The sequence below is a fragment of the Eupeodes corollae genome, chromosome 1 (genome assembly GCF_945859685.1).
Source record: "Eupeodes corollae chromosome 1, idEupCoro1.1, whole genome shotgun sequence".
Taxonomy (NCBI): Eukaryota; Metazoa; Arthropoda; class Insecta; order Diptera; family Syrphidae; genus Eupeodes; species Eupeodes corollae.
This window is the reverse complement of record NC_079147.1, coordinates 172,372,282-172,384,994: the sequence shown is the minus strand read 5'-3', so window position 1 is coordinate 172,384,994 and position 12,713 is coordinate 172,372,282.

The window sequence follows — 12,713 nt, the reverse complement described above, 5'->3', positions numbered from 1 at the left end:
AAGAATATTTTGTTTTTAATCCCTATTTTGAAAGATGCAAATTCATATTAATCATAATGTTCATTTTGTGGATTTTTTTTTTCAAAACAAAGCGTCCTAAAGCATTGAAAATAGCAAATTTGTAATCTAAAGATCAGTACCTTTTCAACGATATATCAAAATGTACATTTTGTGGAATTTTTTTTCAGACTTTGAAGTCGATTATCTCGGAAACTAAGCGTTCTAGAGCATTGAAAATAGCAAATTCGTAATCTAGAGATCAGTACCTTTTCAACGATATATCATAATGCACATTTTGTTAAAAAAAAATTTTTCAAAACTTTGAAGTCGACTATCTCGGAAACTAAGCGTCCTAGAGCATTGAAAATAGCAAATTCGTAATCTAGAGATCAGTACCTTTTCAACGATATATCAAAATGTACATTTTGTGGACATTTTTTTTTTTAAAACTTTGAAGTCGACTATCTCGGAAACTAAGCGTCCTAGAGCATTGAAAATAGCAAATTCGTAATCTAGAGATCAGTACCTTTTCAACGATATATCAAAATGTACATTTTGTGGACATTTTTTTTTTTTTCAAAACTTTGAAGTCGATTATCTCGGAAACTAAGCGTCCTAGGTATATGTACCTAGACTATAAGTATGTATAAGTATACCAATATGTTACTACACATTAGTATTAGTATTAATATTAGACACTGAAGTCATTTGCATAATAAATATGTTTTAGTTCTTGCTTAACTCTCGACTTATTCATGACATGGTGTCAGAATCGGTTTGAACCCAAAGTTAAATTTATACAATAAACTTTTATATATACACAAATAAGTATGACAGAGGAGCAGAACACAGCCAATTCACTTTCAAAAGTAAATTTTGTAAAGCCACCAAAAGCACTACAGGTATCAGGGAATAATAATAGGTCGACAACTTGGAAATCTTGGATGCAACAGTACAAATGGTTCACCACAGCATCACAATTGGACAAAAAATCGGCAGTTATACAAGTTGCCACATTTATGTCCTGCATTGGAGAGGACGCTGCTACTATATTTAATTCGTTTGCCCTAACAGAGGCCCAGAGCATTGACCTTAGTGCTATCCAAAAGAAATTCGATGAGTATTTTTCACCAAAGGTAAGCACAACCTTTGAAAGATATACTTTCAATAGACTTCGTCAAAATGAAGGTGAGAGTTTGGATGACTTCTTAACCAAAATTAAAAATCAAGCCAAAAAATGTTCATTCGATAAATTGGAGGACTCGCTGTTAATTGACAAAATTATAGTCGGTATAAAAAATGATAGCATTCGCGAAAAATTGCTTTCAGTAGATGAACTTGATTAAGCAAAGGCAGTTAAGTTATGCAGAGCAAGTGAGATGGCATCGCAACAGTTAATAGAGCTTCATAAAACGGATGATTCTAAAGTTCACGTCATAAAAAAATATACATCACATAGAAAAAACACATATAAAAACGCGTATAAATGTAATCACTGTGGAACGGAACACGAAAAATATAACTGTCCAGCATTCAAAAGTCGTTGTAAGTTCTGCAAACGAAAAGGTCACTTTGAAGAGTTTTGTTACAAACGAAAGAACAAACAAAACCTAAGAAGAAAAATTGATGTGATAGGAAAACATAACCACACCTCCGAGAGTGAAAGCAACAGCATCAGTAGCGAATGTGCGAGTGAACTATTTGTGTTGTCAGTAGAAAAATCGGAGACAAACAAAGATGAAAAAAATAACTGGTACGAAGAAATAACAATCAGTGGTAAAAAATTTAAAGTCAAATTGGATTCGGCAGCACAATGCAATATTTTGCCATTAAATTTATTACAAGAAAATAAAACACATAAAATACAACCGACAAACACTAAGTTGGTAGCCTTTGGTGGTACAAAAGTGGATGTGTGTGGAGAAATTACTCTTAAATGTGTTGTGCAAAAAGAAAAACACAAAATAAAATTTACTTTAGTAAACGACTTTCCCAATAGTGAACCAATCCTTGGTAAGAACGATTGTGAAAAATTATCCCTTATAATGCGTATTCATGAGCTCAATGTAAGTAACAATATTTTTGAAGGATTGGGAAAAGCAAAAAACTTTATTTATGATATTGATTTAATCGAAAATCCATCGTTCCAGCATTATGCTCCAAGGAGAATCGCCCATGCAATCCGCCATGAAGTGAAAAAAACAATAGATGAAATGGTAAAATTAGGCGTACTAGTCAAAACAAGTGAAGTCACCCCTGCCGTTTCTCCAATGGTTGTTGTGAAGAAAAAAGGTAAAATAAGGATTTGTATAGATCCCACAGATGTTAACAAAAACATCCGCAGAAGATATCACCCTCTTAAGAACATTGATGAAATCTTAGCAAATATTAAAAAATCTAAATTTTTCACACTATTAGATTGCAAAAAAGGGTTTTGGCAGATCGAAGTGACTGAGAGAACCAGCAAGTACCTAACAATAGCAACCCCTTGGGGAAGATACTCCTATAAGCGCTTACCATTCGGTCTAGCATCAGCTCCAGAAGTGTACCAAGCAATGATGTTGCAACTATTAGAAAATTGTGAAGATACAGAGGTTTCAATGGATGACATCCTGATACATGCGGAAAATGAGAAAAAATTAAGAGACAAAACTGAAAAGGTAATGAAAATAATTTCAGACGCAGGCCTTAAACTGAATAAAGATAAGTGCGTCTTCAATGTTAATAAAGTAAAATGTTTAGGGCATATCTTATCATCCGAAGGAGTTGGCGCAGATCCGGATAAAACAACTGCAATAAGACAACTTAAAAAACCAAACACACGCAAAGACCTACAACGAATTCTCGGAATGGCCACTTATCTAGGAAAATTCATACCAAACTTGTCACAAATAACACAACCAATGCGCACCCTACTGAAGAAAGACATAGCCTGGTACTGGTCCGACGATCAAGAAAATTTATTTAATGATCTGAAAAAAGCTTTGTCTTCTACACCCATTCTACGTTTTTATGATCCGACCTTAGACGTAACACTTCAAGTCGACGCAAGCAATAGAAGTATCGGAGCTGTCCTTCTACAAAACAATCAACCAGTTGCTTATGCATCCCGATCCTTAACAAGCGGGCAGCTAAATTGCGCCCAAATAAAAAAAGAAGCCCTTGCTATACGCTTCGGGTGCGAAAAATTCCATGAATTTATCTATGGTAGGAAACTGACAATAGAATCGGATCACAAACCTCTAAAGACTATTTTTAAAAAACCAATACACTCCACTTCACCAAGGCTACAAAAAGTTTGAATATACATTCTGGCATATGCACCAAAAGTCGTATATAGAAAAGGCACCGAAATTAAACTAGCGGATACTTTGAGCAGAAATTGCGAAAATAAAAGGAATACCTCACCAGATGACGAAATCGAAGTTCACACAATAGAAAAAATATTACCAGCAACCAAAACTAAAATAATACTAGAGACGACTAAAGACCCGGACCTCCAACTGTTAAGAGACCACATACTAAGTGGCTGGCCACCAAATATCATGGATCTAAAAAAACAAATAAGAAATTACTGGAATTTTCGAGAGAAACTTACGTACAGCGAAGGCGTAATTTACAAGGCAATAAAAAGAGTTATACCAATGTCCTTACAAATGGAGAGCGTTTCTAAAATTCATACTGGTCACCTTGGGATTCAGAGAAGCTTGCAAAGAGCGCGTTCTTCTGTCTTTTGGTTAGATATGCATAAGGACATAGAAAAGTGTATACAGCATTGTGGTATATGTCAATCATATCAGACAGCAAAGCCTAGAGAGCCTCTCATACTTAAAAAGATTCCTTGTCTACCATGGGAGATAGTTGCTATTGACTTATTTCATTTTCACAATAATGATTTTTTGCTCATTACAGATAGTTATTCTGGATTTTTCGATTTTGCGCAGCTAAAAAAATCAACATCAAGTGAAGTCATACAAGTCCTAAAACGATGGTTTTCCACACACGAAATACCAGTAGTTCTTGAATCTGATAACGGGCCTCAGTTCTCATCAAGAGAATTTCAAACTTTCGCTAGCCTTTGGGATATTGAACATCAGACGTCTAGCCCAAATCACCCAAGAGCAAATGGACTGGCAGAGAGGTATGTCCAAACGGCAAAGTCCGTGTTAAAAAAATGCTACAAGGACAGTTCGGATATACAGCTAGCACTCTTAAACTACAGAAACACACCAAGAAACGGACAACTACAGTCGCCAAATCAAAGGTTAATGAGCAGAACCACCAGATCCACGCTTCCAACTAGCAATGCTATCCTCAAACCCGTTGTTGTACCAGACGTCAAAGAAAACATTCTCCAAACACGACAACACTTCAAATCGTTATATGACCAAGGAACAAAAACATCTCACTCGTTCCAAGAAGGCGACCGAGTACGCATCAAAAGAGGTCATCGTGATTGGATTAATGGAACCATCGAAGATTTTAAGGATCCATTGCAAAGATCAATGACAGTACGAACGGATGAAGGAAGGCTATTAAGACGCAACACGTTTCACGTACAACCTACGAAAGCTTTAATTGTAACAAAGAAGACAATTGTCCCAGATAGTACCTCTGGCACTAGTTCCGAAATTCCTACTGCTTCTCCTAAACCAGCATCACCAAACACATCACCAGATTTGACACATTCTAAAGCTAACTCTGAATTTTCTACGACTAACCTCACACCAACATCGACACACAAACCAACAGCAGTAACACATAACCTACCAGCTTTGACAAATAAACCACAATCATCACATCCAACAAACCTACATCCAAAAGTATCGAGATTTGGACGAATTTTGAAGAAACCCGGCCGATTCCAGCCCGATTAACATATACATCTGTACATTATATTATCACAGTCATAAAAATGTAATGTTGTGTAATAAAGGTATACAAAAAAATAACATAACTTTTTTAAATAAATAATTTTTTTTAATTTATTAAAAAGATAAATAGTTATTGCAGCATTTAAAACATAAACATAAACAATGTAAAAAATAAAAACAAAAATAAATATTTCATATAAAAATTCAAAAATAAACAAAATTAAAATAACAGAACAATATAGTGACACAGACTATATTTTTACAGGTATGAAAGAAGGTAATATTTATTGAAGGGGTCTTTTACTTGATTTGAGATTAGCAAACTCATTGATCACATCTTCAAAATCGATGCCTCTGAGGATGTCGCTTTCGATTGACATCAGCGACAAACATGTCAATCTTTCTTGAATCATTGTAGTTCTGAGTTCGTTTTTGATTCTTTTTAACTTAGAGAAGGAACGTTCCCCACTACAATTGGTTACCATCATACTTAAGAAAATTCTTATTGCAATTTCAACATTTGGAAATTCATCTTCAATTTTATTAGTTTTTAAAAAATGATAAATCTCTAGAATGTTGTCAGGTTTTTCATTTTCGTATCGACTAATTTTCAATTAGTCTTTAAAATTCAGGCATTCAGCATGTAGTTCATCTCCGTTCACATCTTCGGTGTAAAATTTAGCAAAAGATTTGCAGTTCTCTTTTAAGTTTTCCGAATTCAGATTTTTCAATCAAACAAAAAGTCAAAACGTTGGCTAATCTTCGTATACGAACCTAGTCGCTGTTTCAAATGAACGCTTAGTGTGTCGACAATGGGAAGAAAGGTTTCAATTTTAAATCTTTCTTTCCCAGTCAGAATTACTGAGGGTCCAGGCCGTCAAAAAAGTCTGGAGTGTGCTTTTACACTCAACCTTTCAGAAAGGTCCTTATATTCGGAATCCGGTTTTTTTTTGCCTGGCTGATGAACCAAAGTTATCAAAATTGTCTCTGAACCCAATTATAAATTCATCTATTGCGCTCAGCAAATTTATTGCAACATCCAGGGTAATATTTTGTTTTTGAAGTAAAGTACTTGTTTTATTAATTCTTTGCAATACAGAGTTCCAAAGTTCTTTAAGTATGGTAAACTCAAGCTTGGACATTTTTTTGCAAAGACTTAATGCTTCCTCTCTGGCCTCTCGTGCCTGTCCAAAATCGTTCGCGATAGACATCAAAGCTTCTTCAATTTCTTGATGACGCCAAAAACTTCAGTATGGTTTCCGCTAAATAATTAGATCTATGTTCGTTGATTGGAATAAAGTCCAAAAACCTTTCAACAGGCTCGTGATCTTTTACGTAACGAATAATAAATGTTAGTTGATCAACATGAGACAGATCGGGTGTACTATCAACGCTAATTGACATTTTTTTTTTGCCATTTTGACTTCTTTTACAATATTTTTCAAAACCTGTCTTCCCATGACATGAATAAATTCATTACAGATATTTGCTGAAAGATAACAAGCATGACCACTTCCTGGATTTCCAAATTTGCTTACATGATCTGCGAGAAACGGGTCAAACTCGCTAAGCAATTCAATGCATCCCAAATAATTCCCGTCATTGGGAGATCCGAAGATCTCATTGTCACCGCGAAATGGAAGCCCTCTCGAAGCTATAAACTTTACAACAACTACAATCCGCTTAATAATTAATTAATGTTGTGATATTAATTCAGTATCTACTCTACCTGTCACTTTTGTTCGTGCTATGTCGGTCATCAAAGATTGTCTATTAGCAGAACTGCTTTCATGTGAAATAATTATTTGATTGATATGTTTCCAATCGCTACATCCACTTGGAGAGCATAGATGAATGTAACAAGGGTTAAATAAACAGCATGAAAAGCAAAATACCGAATTTTTGGAAGGAGAATATAGCAACCATTTTCTTTGGTAGTGTTCATTATTCTTCAATTTTCGAGTGAATAATTCTTTGATGAAATATTTTGCTTTCAATCTATTTCCATATTTGTAGACTTTATGTGAATTGGAAAAGTCAAAGTTCTTATTTTGAAAATAAGCAGGTCCTTTTGACCAATACATGTTAAGTGATATTTCAGCAATTTGGGGGCCCCTGGTGATTGCGGGGCCCTGGGCCTGGGTAAAGAGGGGTCTGATCACAGTAACGAATACTATTCTCGTAAAATAAACTTCAAAAACCGTATTCTTATTTACTTACATACATATCCCTATTTGAATTATGAACTAAAAAAAAAAAAAAAAGGGAAGATGTCACATATATGTATATGTACCTAGACTATAAGTATGTATAAGCATACCAATATGTTACTACACATTAGTATTAGTATTAATATAAGACACTAAAGTCATTTGCATAATAAATATGTTTTAGTTCTTTCTTAACTCTCGTCTTATTCATGACAAGTACCTTTCCAACGATATATCATAATGTTCATTTTGTGGACATTTTCTTTTCAAAACTTTGAAAACGATTATATCGGAAACTAAGCCTCCTAGAGCATTGAAAATAGCAAATTCGTAATCTAGGGATCAGTACCTTTTCAACGATATATCATAATGTAAATTTAGTGGAATATTTTTTCAAAACTTTGAAGTCGATTATCTCGGAAAGAAAGCGTCCTAGAGCATTGAAAATAGCAAATTCGTAATCTAGGGATCAGTACCTTTCCAAAGATATATCATAATGTAAATTTTGTGTACATTTTTTTTCAAAACTTTGAAGTCGATTATCTCGGAAACAAAGCGTCCTAGAGCATTGAAAATAGCAAATTCGTAATCCAGGGATCAGTACCTTTCCAACGATATATCATAACCATAGCAAATTCGTTATTAAGGAAACAGTAAATTTTCAACACTAATGTACATTTTGTACATTTTGAAAATAGCAAATTCGTAATCTAGGGATCAGTACCTTTAAAACGCTATATCATTATGTTCATTTTGTGGATTTTTTTTTCAAAACTTTGAAGTCGATTATCTCGGAAACAAAGCGTCCTAGAGCATTAAAAATAGCAAATTCGTAATCTAGGGATCAGTACCTTTCCAACGCTATATCATTATGTTCATTTTGTGGATTTTTTTTGTCAAAACTTTGAAGTCGATTATCTCAGAAACTAAGCGTATAAGAGCATTGAAAATGTACATTTTTATACATTTTTTTTCAAAATTTTGAAGTCGATTATCTCCGAAACTAAGCAACCAAGAGCATTGAAAACAGCAAATTCGTAATCTAGAGATCAGTACCTTTCCAACGATATATCATAATCATAGCAAATTCGTAATTTAGGAAGCAGTACCTTTTTAAAAATATATCATAATTTTCATTTTGTGGAATTTTTGTTTTTTTTTTTCTCAGAAACTAACTGTCTTAGAGCATTAAAAATAGCAAATTCGTAATCTAGGGATCAGTACCTTTCCAACGATATATCATAATGTACATTTTGTGGATGTTTTTTCAAAACTTTGAAGTAGATTATCTCGGAATCAAAGCGTCCTGGAGCATTCAAAATAGCAAATTCGTAATTTTGGAAGCAGTACCTTTTTAAAAATATATCATAATTTTCATTTTGTGGAATTTTTGTTTTTTTTTTCTCAGAAACTAAGTGTCCTAGAGCATTAAAAATAGCAAATTCGTAATCTAGGGATCAGTACCTTTACAACGATATATCATAATATACATTTTGTGGATTTTTTTTTCAAAACTTTGAAATCGATTATCTCGGAAACTAAGAGTCCTAGAGCATTGAAAATAGCAAATTCGTAATTTAGAAAGCAGTACCTTTTTAAAAATATATCATAATTTTCATTTTGTGGAATTTTTGTTTTTTTTTTCTCAGAAACTAACTGTCTTAGAGCATTAAAAATAGCAAATTCGTAATCTAGGGATCAGTACCTTTCCAACGATATATCATAATGTACATTTTGTGGATGTTTTTTCAAAACTTTGAAGTAGATTATCTCGGAATCAAAGCGTCCTGGAGCATTCAAAATAGCAAATTCGTAATTTTGGAAGCAGTACCTTTTTAAAAATATATCATAATTTTCATTTTGTGGAATTTTTGTTTTTTTTTTTCTCAGAAACTAAGTGTCCTAGAGCATTAAAAATAGCAAATTCGTAATCTAGGGATCAGTACCTTTACAACGATATATCATAATATACATTTTGTGGATTTTTTTTTCAAAACTTTGAAATCGATTATCTCGGAAACTAAGAGTCCTAGAGCATTGAAAATAGCAAATTCGTAATTTAGAAAGCAGTACCTTTTTAAAAATATATCATAATTTTCATTTTGTGGAATTTTTGTTTTTTTTTTTCTCAGAAACTAAGCGTCCTAGAGCATTAAAAATAGCAAATTCGTAATCTAGAGATCAGTACCTTTTTAACGATATATCATAATGTACATTTTGTCTATTTTTTTTTGTAAAAACTTTGAAGTCGATTATCTCGGAAACTAAGAGTCCTAGAGCATTGAAAATAGCAAATTCGTAATTTAGAAAGCAGTACCTTTTTAAAAATATATCATAATTTTCATTTTGTGGAATTTTTGTTTTTTTTTCTCAGAAACTAAGTGTCCTAGAGCATTAAAAATAGCAAATTCGTAATCTAGAGATCAGTACCTTTTTAACGATATATCATAATGCACATTTTGTCTAATTTGTTTTGTCAAAATTTAAAGTCGATTATCTCGGAAACTAAGCGTCCAAGAGTATTGAAAATAGCAAATTCGTAATCTAGGGATCAGTACCTTTCCAACGATATATCATAATGTACATTTTGTGTGCCTCCAAACATGATGCGGTTTTCACTAAAATACAGAGCATCGACCCACCTTTCAATTGATGCATAAGTCTCAAAAATGATTTTTTTTCAGTTTTTCGAGAAAATCGTGGGCTAACCTTGCCCATTGCCGAAAAAGTAGTATTTTCAAAACTATTTCCCACCCAATCAAAATACACATCAAAAGAAAGGTATTTAAATGCTCTACCCACAACTGCAAGCCAAAATGTTATACGATCGCTCGTTTCCGAAAAATTAGTCAAAAAGTAAAATTACAGAATTTCGACCCAGCTCATCACAAATTATCTTTCGGTTGCTCTATTTCCTCAACCAAGCCTCCAAACATGATGCGGTTTTCACTAAAATACAGAGCATCGACCCACCTTTCAATTGATGCATAAGTCTCAAAAATGATTTTTTTTCAGTTTTTCGAGAAAATCGTGGGCTAACCCATTGCTGAAAAAGTAGTGTTTTCAAAACTATTTCTCACCCAAACATGATGCGGTTTTCACTAAAATACAGAGCATCGACCCACCTTTCAATTGATGCATAAATCACGAAAATGATTTTTTTTAGTTTTTCATGAATCGTGGGCTAACCCATTGCCGAAAAAGTAGTATTTTCAAAACTATTTCCCACCCAATCAAAATGCACATCAAAAGAAAGGTATTTAAATGCTCTACCCACAACTGCAAACCAAAATGTTATAAGATCGCTCGTTTCCGAAAAATTAGTCAAAAAGTAAAATTGCAGAATTTCGACCCAGCTCATCACAAATTATCTTTCGGTTGCTCTATTTCCTCAACCAAGCCTCCAAACATGATGCGGTTTTCACTATAATACAGAGCATCGACCCACCTTTCAATTGATGCATAAATCTCAAGAATGATTTTTTTTCAGTTTTTCGAGAAAATCGTGGGCTAACCCTTGCCGAAAAAAGTAGTATTTTCAAAACTATTTCCCACCCAATCAAAATGCACATCAAAAGAAAGGTATTTAAATGCTCTACCCACAACTGCAAACCAAAATGTTATACGATCTCTCTTTTCCGAAAAATTAGTCAAAAAGTAAAATTACAGAATTTCGACCCAGCTCATCACAAATTATCTTTCGGTTGCTCAAAAGAAAGGTATTTAAATGCTCTACCCACAACTGCAAACCAAAATGTTATACAATCGCTCGTTTCCGAAAAATTAGTCAAAAAGTAAAATTACAGAATTTCGACCCAGCTCATCACAAATTATCTTTCGGTTGCTCTATTTCCTCAACCAAGCCTCCAAACATGATGCGGTTTTCACTAAAATACAGAGCATCGACCCACATTTCAATTTATGCATAAATCACAAAAATGATTTTTTTTCAGTTTTTCGAGAAAATCGTGGGCCGAAAAAAGTAGTATTTTCAAAACTATTTCCCACCCAATCAAAATGCACATCAAAAGAAAGGTATTTAAATGCTCTACCCACAACTGCAAACCAAAATGTTATACGATCGCTCGTTTCCGAAAAATTAGTCAAAAAGTAAAATTACAGAATTTCGACCCAGCTCATCACAAATTATCTTTCGGTTGCTCTATTTCCTCAACCAAGCCTCCAAACATGATGCGGTTTTCACTAAAATACAGAGCATCGACCCACCTTTCAATTGATGCATAAATCACAAAAATGATTTTTTTTCAGTTTTTCGAGAAAATCGTGGGCTAACCCTTGCCGAAAAAAGTAGTATTTTCAAAACTATTTCCCACCCAATCAAAATGCACATCAAAAGAAAGGTATTTAAATGCTCTACCCACAACTGCAAACCAAAATGTTATACGATCGCTCGTTTCCGAAAAATTAGTCAAAAAGTAAAATTACAGAATTTCGACCTAGCTCATCACAAATTATCTTTCGGTTGCTCTATTTCCTCAACCAAGCCTCCAAACATGATGCGGTTTTCACTAAAATACAGAGCATCGACCCACCTTTCAATTGATGCATAAATCTCAAAAATGATTTTTTTTCAGTTTTTCGAGAAAATCGTGGGCTAACCCTTGCCGAAAAAAGTAGTATTTTCAAAACTATTTCCCACCCAATCAAAATGCACATCAAAAGAAAGGTATTTAAATGCTCTACCCACAACTGCAAACCAAAATGTTATACGATCGTTCCGAAAAATTAGTCAAAAAGTAAAATTACAGAATTTCAACCCAGCTCATCACAAATTATCTTTCGGTTGCTCTATTTCCTCAACCAAGCCTCCAAACATGATGCGGTTTTCACTAAAATACAGAGCATCGACCCACCTTTCAATTGATGCATAAATCTCAAAAATGATTTTTTTTTCAGTTTTTCGAGAAAATCGTGGGCTAACCCTTGCCGAAAAAGTAGTATTTTCAAAACTATTTCCCACCCAATCAAAATGCACATCAAAAGAAAGGTATTTAAATGCTCTACCCACAACTGCAAACCAAAATGTTATACGATCGCTCGTTTCCGAAAAATTAGTCAAAAAGTAAAATTACAGAATTTCGACCCAGCTCATCACAAATTATCTTTCGGTTGCTCTATTTCCTCAACCAAGCCTCCAAACATGATGCGGTTGTCACTAAAATACAGAGCATCGACCCACCTTTCAATTGATGCATAAATCACAAAAATGATTTTTTTTTCAGTTTTTCGAGAAAATCGTGGGCTAACCCTTGCCGAAAAAAGTAGTATTTTCAAAACTATTTCCCACCCAATCAAAATGCACATCAAAAGAAAGGTATTTAAATGCTCTACCCACAACTGCAAACCAAAATGTTATACGATCTCTCTTTTCCGAAAAATTAGTCAAAAAGTAAAATTACAGAATTTCGACCCAGCTCATCACAAATTATCTTTCGGTTGCTCTATTTCCTCAACCAAGCCTCCAAACATGATGCGGTTTTCACTAAAATACAGAGCATCGACCCACCTTTCAATTGATGCATAAATCTCAAAAATGATTTTTTTTCAGTTTTTCGAGAAAATCGTGGGCTAACCCTTGCCGAAAAAAGTAGTATTTTCAAAACTATTT